The sequence below is a fragment of the Zalophus californianus genome, chromosome 5 (genome assembly GCF_009762305.2).
Source record: "Zalophus californianus isolate mZalCal1 chromosome 5, mZalCal1.pri.v2, whole genome shotgun sequence".
NCBI lineage: Eukaryota > Metazoa > Chordata > Mammalia > Carnivora > Otariidae > Zalophus > Zalophus californianus.
The window spans coordinates 133,503,417-133,511,786 of record NC_045599.1 but is presented as its reverse complement, the minus strand read 5'-3'; the positions used below and the strand labels follow the sequence as shown (position 1 = coordinate 133,511,786).

The 8,370-nt window shown below is 35.3% G+C and overlaps 1 long non-coding RNA gene across 1 annotated transcript in view; it reads left to right on the top strand.

Annotated features, from left to right (window-relative positions):
* Positions 1–2,046: 2,046 nt before the first annotated feature.
* The window catches only part of LOC113929641, a 116,635-nt gene continuing 110,311 nt past the window's right edge, over positions 2,047–8,370 (top strand). The window contains exon 1 of the long non-coding RNA XR_003522271.2: positions 2,047–2,171. This is a non-coding gene — a long non-coding RNA (uncharacterized LOC113929641). The remainder of the gene's footprint in view (positions 2,172–8,370) is intronic.

Sequence of the window (8,370 nt, the reverse complement as noted above, 5' to 3'; positions counted from 1 at the left end):
TTCTATTTTAATCTAGTTGTATATCCAATTTAATAGATTTTTCTATTATGATTCTTCTGTTATGAATATATATGCCTATGTATTCAAACAGACATTAGGATCACTGTGGATATGGTCCCACATTATTACATAGTATTTAAGAGATGTTCTCTGATAGGGGCTCCTGGGTGGCTCAGTCGGTTAAGCGTCTGCCTTCAGCTCAGGTCATGATCTCGGGGTCCTGGGATGGAGACCTGCATTGGGCTCCCTGCTCAGCAAGGAGCCTGCCTCTCCCTCTGCCACTCCCCTGCTTGTGCTCTCTCTCATGCTCTCTCCCTTAAATAAATAAAATCTTAAAAAAAGAAAAGAAAAGAAAAGAAATGCTCTCTGATATCATAGACTTGGGTGCTGGGATAGGCAGAATTCTAAAAATAACCCCCAATGGCCCTTCCCTTGTAAAATCGCCCCATTACTTGTGGGCAGAATTTACAAATAGGACTAGATATTACTCCATGATTATGTTACATTACATGACAAAAGTGTGCAGCTGTAATAAACATTGTAAGTTAACCTTAAAATAGTGAGATTAGTTGGGTTGGCCTTAATCAAATCACAAAGCCCTTTAAAAACAGAGTTTTCTCTGGCTGGTGGCAGAGTGAAAATTAGAAAGATTATAGGTATGAGAAGAATGGTCCATTGCTGCCTTTGAAGGTGAAAAGGGCCATGTGAGAAGGAATACAGGCAGCCTCTGGGGGTGGAGAATGGCTCTGCTGACAGCTGGCCAAAAAATGGATACGGCAGATTTAAAGCCACAAGCAACTATATTCTGTTCACAATCTAAATAAATGTGGAAGCAGATTCTTCTCCAGAGCTTCTAAGCAAGTGCCTGGCACTGCCAATACATTGATTTTAGCCTGACTGTAAGAGAACTCAGTGCATCTGATTCAATTCTGACCTCACTGTGACACAATAAATGGGTATTGCTTTACTCCTTTAAGTTTGTGATATAGACCAAGAGAAAACTGATAAGGTATGAATCCAGCTTCTGCCCCTTCTTCAATGTACAAATAGGGTAGCTAAAGGAGAACTGATGATGTCTATCTAGCTAATATATTATGGGGGATGCAGAGAGGGGACAATATGGTTGAAATGCATAGCATATCTGGAACCAACAATAAATAAAAGGAGCTAAGAAGGAAAACATGGACCTTTACTTTTGATGAATCATTTATTATACATAAGAAAATCTTTAATGAATCTTCACCCTTTTTTTAATGCTAAACATTTCCTTTTTTAACAGTATTTTTATTATTTATATTTTGATAGCGCGGCAGGGGGCGCACAGAGAGAGCAAGAGGGAAAGAATCTTAAGCAGGCTCTGCTCAGCAGGTAGCCCCACACGGGGCTTCATCTCAGGGTCCTGAGATCAGGAACTGAGCCAAAATCAAGAGCAAGAGGCTTAACCAACTGAGCCACGCAGGCGCCCAACATTTCCTTTTTTTTTTTTTTAATGCTAAACATTTCCTACTCTTTTCCAAACTAAGATAACATTTATCAAATTACTTTTATTTAACCTATAGTTTATAGTGGTAATCCCGACTGCTTCTAAATCCCAGAAGAGCCGCTTATTTGGATAGTGTACACAATAATAATAGAAACAATAATACCAACATAAAGCAACAAAAAGAAACAAAAACAACGCATATGCCAGCGCAAGAGAACTTCCTATGCGTTAATTCATTCAATTCTTGCCGTTCACTCATTTGCGCTTTTTGTATATTAACCCCTCACAGCTTTATGTAGTGTTAAAAGGTAAACTGGGGCACAGTAAACATTTAAAGACTTATGTTGCACCTTCATCCATTTGAATCGCCTAGCCCGACAAACCTCCAGCGGCTGAACTCAACAACCCGCTGGAGCTGGGAGAAGACTATTACAGAGAAAAGGCACAAGCGAAGCAAGGACATCATTGATTGGCTATAGCTGCTTAAAGACTAGATAGTGGTTTGTGATTGGTTGCCTTTAGGTTTCGGGTTCGTAACTCCGAGGCGTTTGTGGTTTAGATTTGGCACGTGTACGTCAGCCGCAGTCTTGGAGTCGCCTCAATTTAATGGTCTTGTTTAATTAGCTTAAAAAAAATGGAGAAACTGAGGAGCAGAGAGATTTAATAAGTGGCACAAGACTGCACGGAGGTGAGTTTTGAACTCATGTCCCTGCTGGTTAACCTTTCTTAGTCTTCATCTCATCTTAAATTGGGTCTTGGAACGTTTTCCCAGGGATAAGAGGTAACAATTGTATTGGAATTGAGTTAAATTGTTATAGGACAACCAGCTGGTGTTGCAGAATTGCTTGGTTTAAGGAAAAATCACACATTTGGTGGCCAGAGCCTGGAAACGTTGAGGGTGGTAGTGGAGGAGAAACCCAGAAAGGTATTTTTCCTCTATGATATGTGTAATATTTACCATTGTGCTTAGCAAAATATTGGTGCATTATAAGTTCCTATATGTCACTGAGTAAATTTTAAGATATGAAGTACATGCTGTAATAATTATTATAAAGCAAATGCTAATACATTGGTGGACACTTGAAAAACATTTCAAATAAATAAATATATATATATATATAAACATACACATTCTGTGTCAAACCTGACATGGCTTATCCATTAAAATTTATATTTAAATACAGGAACACATAAAAACAACAATAATAAAATGGTTACATATTTATCTTAGAGACCCAGTTTGGTTCTATTTTCACAACTCCAGAAGAAAAAAATATTGCGTGAAAGCCACTTTTTCGGTATTAATTTTAAGGTGTAATGCAGGGGGGAATACTAATAAGAAAGACATTTTCAAGGTGAAAATATATTTTTAGCTAACACAGACATTAAAGGTTTGTAACTGCAGTGCCTATTCTAACTTGGGAAAGAACACCCTGAAATGTTCGGGTGACCACGTCATGTATATTTGCAGATTTGGCACTACACAGCAGCTCAACTTGAATGTCTGATCCTACCTACAATCTCAGGTTGTATTATATTATTTGATAGTAATAGATTTTGTAATTAACCTAATTTTTATTACATCTCAAAATAAAACACTTATTTTAGTAGTTTTGCTATATTTTGTCATAAATGCTATTTATTAATACAGAAAAATGTTTTAGAGAAATTTTCTAATAAGCTACTTATTTGATATTTTTTCTCTTATAAAGCATTATGCTTTCCAGATTTGTGATTATGTACTCAGCATGTTTCATAAATGAATTTTGGTGTACCCTTATGCCAAGTACCGAAGTGCTTCCAAAGCACTTTTTTGTCTACATACAGTTTGGAAATCTCTTCATTATTGTTTTCAGTTGCTAAGCAACACCCCCTCTTTGCTCGTTGCCATGGTTCCTCATGAATCAGGGATGACACAAAGCCATCTGTTTAAACCAGCATCCCTCCTTTCTCTAAAGTATGACCTGCTCTATTCATCCAGAGGCAAGATGGAGTAAGTTAAATATGACTTAGGGTCCAGCTAACTGTAGGGGTAAAACTCCTATAACGTAATTTTTTTTTTTTGAAAAGTACTCACTTCTTAATAGAACATAAAATCACTATGCTGCCAAAATGCTATATTCACAATAGATTGAAAGTACACTCTGAAATAATAAAGAAGAAACAAACAGTAAAACAAAACCAAACAAAATAGCTTCAGGTATTTTAAAATATTGGTTTTATTTCCTTTAATTTACTGTGCTGTTTACTGTCTGTAAATGTACTTCCTAAAATAACATTTAAAAGAGTGTTTGAATATATAACTAGGATGGCCAACTTGTTTAATCCCATGGAATCTTTGAAATAGAAATGAACAAATTGTCACTAGGATTATCCTGGATAAAAATTGGAATGTCTTTGTTTTTATTTTCCCAAAGCAAAACTAATATTTCTTGGAATCCTAACAAGGTGGTTTCAGAAGGTGCCTGGGGATATGGCTTCATTGAGTTTGAAAGTTTTACCAAGTACCCTTTATGGATACATAGACATTTATAAAGAGAGTGCTATTCTCAATAATTTGTTGAGTCTGTTAAACTGAATAGTGAATGTAAACTTTCACTTATCTGGGATGTTAATAGTTTTGGAGTTTACCAGAGTATTTTTTAGCACAGTAAATGTGAAGAATGCCCTTCATTCATAATATTCTATTACATATTGCTGTAATTCTAATACCTTTGTTTTTCAGCTTGTCCTGTTGCCTATCATTTTAAAATCATTTCAAAAACTCATTTTTAAAAACCAAACTATTAAATAAGTGAGTTCTGGTGATTAACTTTTGCGTACCTCTCTTCTGACCACTTGGCAAAATGTGTCAGAAACTCTACTGACTTGCTTTTTGGGGCTACACCTGAAAATGCCTTCCTTCCCTCTAAAAATAATGTAATGTTCAGAACTAATACCCAATTTGATTATATGTGCATGTTTAGGTATTTGCAAGAGTAATAACATTTGCTTTTACTTGAGCATCAGGTAGAATATGTGTCAGTTACTATGGTGCCTTATTAATCCTGAAATAAAAAGATAAGGTCGTAGTATTATAATGTTTTAGTTTTATGATGCACAGATATCTTTAACTCAGTATGTTTATCAAGGAAAAAGAAAGGCATATATTTCAAGTGAAATTAGATAACAACTAAATCTGTAGCATTATCCTCTTAACACCTTCTGACTTTCCTCAGATTTTCTGTAATGCTTTTATGTACCAGTTCCCATAATTAAATTTCCTTAAGCACTTGCAACTAAGATAAAATAAAACACAATCTACTGTAAGATCATTTTGATTACACATAATGCTTTAATTAGATCTGTTTTCAATGTTTTAGTGAATATTTTGGATTAATGCACTGGACTTTTGAATTATATATCATATAATTCTTTTTTTTTAAGATTTTATTTATTTATTTGAGAGAGAGAGAATGAGAGAGAGCGCGAGAGGGAAGAGGGTCTGAGGGAGAAGCAGACTCCCTGCTGAGCAGGGAGCCCGATGCGGGACTCGATCCTGAGACTCCAGGATCATGACCTGAGCCGAAGGCAGTCGCTTAACCAACTGAGCCACCCAGGCGCCCCTATCATATAATTCTTTATAGAACACAAAATTCCCAATATCTTAAAAACTAATTTTTCTCTGAACCTGAAAGGTATTCCATTTTTTTTTTTAATTTTTTATTTATAGAGACAGAGAGCTTGTGGGATCATGACCAGGCAGGGGTTGGGGGGGAGGGGCAGTGGCAGAGGGGGAAGCCGACTTACGTCTGAGCAGGAAGCCCAATTTGGGGCTGGATTCCAGAACCTGGAGATCATGACCTGAGCTGAAGGCAGATGCTTAACTGACAGAGCCACCCAGGTACCCCAAAATACTCCATTTTAATGTGGACTCTTCTTTATAAAGGACAATGCACAATATGTACCTTTTCACATTTAGAGATTTTGTTTCGCTTGGTGTTCTGTCACTGTTTTGCAGTGAGTTTATTGTGTGTTTTGTTAACTCTTTACGAATGCTTAAATGTTTAATTTAAGCCTTTGCATCTTCAATATAGATTTTTTTGAAAACTCATGAGTTTTGGTATTTTATATCTAAAAGGAATTTGTAACTAAAGGTCATTACCTTTATCCCTCATATGAAAGTTGTGTCTTATTGAAGAATATAACACATAGTATTTCTTCAAAAATTGATATGAAATGTTTTGACATATGTAACACCTATGAAACCATAACCAAAATCAAAATTATAAACATTCATTAGCTCCCCTAAGTTTCCTCAAACCCCTTTGTACTCCCTTTCTTTCACTTCTCCCTGCCCCAAACTTCTCTCCCTAGCTAGCCACTGTTTTCTGTCATTATACATTAGTTTGCATTTCCTATAATTTTATATCAGTGGAGTTACAGAGAACATCCTCTTTCTGTTTGGCCTCCTTAACTCAGCATAATTATTTTGACATTCCCCCATGTTTCCTTGCACATATTTCATTCATTTATATTACGGAGTAGGATTCTACTATATATATATATATATATACCACAGTTTTATTCATTGGCCTGTGGGGGAACATTTGGGTTATTTCCAGTTGTGTGGTGTTACAAGTAAAATGACCATGAAATTGTTGTAAGTGCTTGGAAAAATGGCTAACCAAAACATATGGGGAAATCATCATATAGAGATTTTAAAAAATTTTATCATTTTTTTTTATTTTTATGTATTTATTTTTTCTATCATGGTAAGTGTACTCTTTAATCCCCATCCCCTATTTCCATCATCTCCCCACCCACCTCGCCTCTGGGAGCTATCAGTTTGTTTTCTATAGTTAAGAGTCTGTTTCTTGGTTTGTCTCTTTTTTTTTCCCCTTGCTTGTTTGTTTTGTTTCTTAAATTCCATATACGAGTGAAATCATACAGTATTTGTCTTTCTCGGACTTCTTTTGCTCAGCATTATACTCTCTAGCTCTTCCATGTCATTGTAAGTGGCAAGATTTCATTCTTTTTTAATGGCTGGTATATATATATATATATGGTGTATATATACATATATATGGTATGTGTATATTTAATGGTATATTTAATGGTATATATATATGTGTGTATATATATATACACATCACATCTTTATTCATTTATTGATGGACACTTGGGCTGCTTCCATAATTTGGCTATTATAAATGATGCTGCTATAAACATAAGTGTATATATGTATCCCTTTGAATTAATGTCTTTCTATTCTTTGGGTAAAAAAATAGTGTGATTCCTAGATCATAGATAGTATGTTTTTAACTTTGTGAGGAATCTCCATACTGTTTTCCACAGTGGTTGCCCCAGTTTGCATTCCTACCACCTGTTATTGATGTTTAATGTAATTCCATTGGGATCAGAAAACATAGTTTATCTGCCTTAAATTATTTTAAATTTATCAGGATCTATTTTATGGGTCACAATATGGTCTGTCTTGGTAAATGCTCCGTGTGAATTTGAAAGGGTATAAATTCTATACTCCTTTGGGGGGGTGTATTTACAAATGTCTATTAGATTAACTTGGCTGATAGATTTGTTTAAATCTTCTATTTCTTTACTGATATCCTGACAATGATTTGAGAATTTTATTTTGAATATAAGTATTTATAAGTATTTAGACAATGATTTTAGAACTTTATTTTGAATATAAGTATTTGAATATAAGACACCGCAAGTGCTGTTTTAATGGCATCCCACACATTTTGGTAGGTTGTGCTTTTATTTTAATTTCAAAAAGCATCCTTCTCTTTTGATTGGTTTTTCACCCATTGATTGGTTAAAAGTGTATATTTACTATCCACATGTTAGGGCATTTTGAGATATGTTTATGTTACTGATTTCTAAGTTAATTCCATTAGTCTCAAGGATCATATCTTATATTACATGAAATCTGTTAAATTCATTGAGACATGCTTTGTAGCTCAGAACATGGTCAGTCTTGATTAATATTCAGTGAGCCCTTTGAAAGAATATGTATTCTGTTGTGGAGTGTTTTATAAATGCCTGTTGGGTTATGTTGGTTGATGGTGCTGTTCACGTCTACTGTAACCTTGCTCATTTAATGCAATATCTGTTGTTCTGTAAAGTACTGAGAAGGATGTTGAAATCCCTGAGTATGATTGTTGATTTGTCTTTTTTTTTTTTTCCAGTTTGTGCAGTTTTTGCTTCTCTGGTTCATTTTGAAATTCTGTCATTAAATACATACATATTTTGGGTATGTTAGATGGGACGTAAGGTTAAGCACTGAGTCAGGCTATTCCTTAATACTGGGGCAAGACCACTATGAATACTCAGTATAATACGAATTTTGAGGTTTGCCAGTAAGGTTGAGGGGGATAGGTACTATCCTTAGCCCCATTCCAATCCTCCTGTATAGTTCCAATCCTTTCAGATAAGTTATTTACCCAGCCTTAAGTCATTTCCACATGTGCTGATCAGAACTCTGCTGCACACCCTGCACACATCTTTAGGGTTTTCTTTGTGCACCTTTGTTTCTCTTATTTTTGAGACTAGCCTCCTTGGTGTTCCAAGACTCTCTCTCTCTCTCTCTCTCTCTCTCTCTCTCTCTCTCTCTTTTTTTTTATTCTGTAAATTGGCAAAGTTTCTCTTTGTTCCACCTTTATTGAGGTATTATTGATAATACAGAAAATTGCACATATATAGTGTATATGTTTTGATGAGATGGATATATGTATACAGCTGTCATTCTTAGGTGAGGTATATCAAATAGTCAAACTTACAGAGGCAGATAACATAATGGTGGTTGCTGGGGGATGGAGGAAGGGGAATGCAGTACAGAATGAATAAGTTATAGAGATCTGCTGTGCAACACAGTGCCATTCTTA